Genomic DNA, 1,520 nt, shown 5'->3' with positions numbered 1-1,520 from the left:
GAAGACCAATCACACTGAGTGGGAGTTAGGATGCCTCTGTGCAGAGGAGCTGGCTAACTCCCACCGTGCCTAAAAACAGGCCTCCAAGAGAAAAAGGTCTCCAGGATACCCTTTAACTTCATCCAGATGGCATGGAAGGATTAGACAGAGATGGCTCAGGCACCTTGATTTGGAATTACAAGAAAATGGAATGAAAAAAATGAGAAAAATGTGACAGAACTCTGAAAAATTCAAACAGGCACAGTATTGGGTGCTGAAGACAGAAAGTGAAGGAACAGGGAGTTCCCTGGTGGTCCAGTGGTTAAGACTCTGTGCTTCCATTGCAGGGGGTATGGGTTCGATCCCGGGTCAGGAAATTAACATCCCACATGCTTGGAGTACAGCCAATAAGTAAATAAATAGCCAGAACATTAAAAAGAAAGAAAGAAAGTGAAGGCATTTGTGTATCTATCTCTCAGGGTTCACAATTCAGAAGGATTATTACCTAGGTCTTTATTTAAAAAAAATTTTCTTTTCCCAGTTTTATTGAGATATAATTATATTGATATATAATTCACCTAGGTCTTTAAATAAGGAACTTCAAACTATGAAAGGATCATGCTTTTTAGTGTCTCATTTTTTTTTTTTTTAAATACCAGAAAACTGTTAAATTTCAGGATGGCAGGATGACCAGGATAGCTACTGTCTTCATCCGCCTCCTAAATGGGTACACTTTTTAGTTTCTTACTTTGAAATACCTAACCTTGTACATACTTACCTATGTGTGGATGTTTATCTTGTCTAGACAAGATAACAAGGGCTAGAGGCAGTGACCTCACCTTCACTATCTCCTGCAGCTCTATGATATCTGGTGGAGAGACACGAGCCCTGCGAACTCCCAATAAATATTAACTGAATCAAAAAAATTACTATATGAAATTCCCTCTGGGTATGAGTGGAAAAAATTCTTGCTTCAGCACAAGTGAGCAGCAAAAGGAAATGCTGTATCCCATAACCCAGTGCTAAGGAAGATCTTTGGGAAACGGGAGCTTGGAGAGCTTACAGACAAAGAAATTAAATCCCATCTTTCCAAGTTGGTCCCAGCGGGCTATGAAAGGCCTGACCTGGAATCCCGGATCTGAACATCAGGACCCCTGCGGAAGTCTCTCAATTCCTCCAAATCATTTTTCTCAGATGGAAGTGAAATCTCTGTCTTACCAGGTTGTTTTGAGGAGTAAATAAGTTATTACATGAAGGTGCTCTAATTAAGTGTTACATAAACACCAACTAGAGTTGTGGTTATCATGTCTCCTTTACACACAGAAGGTCCTGGGTTCGAGTCCCAATAGAACCAAGCCAACAGGGCTGCTTTTTAGAGCTTCCCAGGTGGCGTTAGTAGTAAAAGAATCTGCCTGCAATGGAAGGGACCTAGGTTTGATCCCTGGATCAGGAAGATCCCTTGGAGAAGGAAAAGGCAACCACTCCTGTATTCTTGCCTGGAGAATTCCATGGATAGAGGAGCCTGGTGGGCTACAGTCCAT

The 1,520-nt window shown here is 41.6% G+C and overlaps 1 protein-coding gene across 1 annotated transcript in view; it reads right to left on the bottom strand.

Moving 5' to 3' along the window:
- SLC17A8 (solute carrier family 17 (vesicular glutamate transporter), member 8) overlaps positions 1-1,520 on the bottom strand; it is a 39,657-nt gene that overhangs the window by 15,447 nt on the left and 22,690 nt on the right. The gene's annotated exons all lie outside the window — the stretch shown is intronic.

Source organism: Bison bison, unplaced genomic scaffold, assembly GCF_000754665.1.
Source record: "Bison bison bison isolate TAMUID 2011002044 unplaced genomic scaffold, Bison_UMD1.0 scf7180017864529, whole genome shotgun sequence".
Lineage (NCBI taxonomy): Eukaryota > Metazoa > Chordata > Mammalia > Artiodactyla > Bovidae > Bison > Bison bison.
Note: the sequence above shows the minus strand (reverse complement) of the source record. Positions and strands in the feature narration are given on the sequence as shown.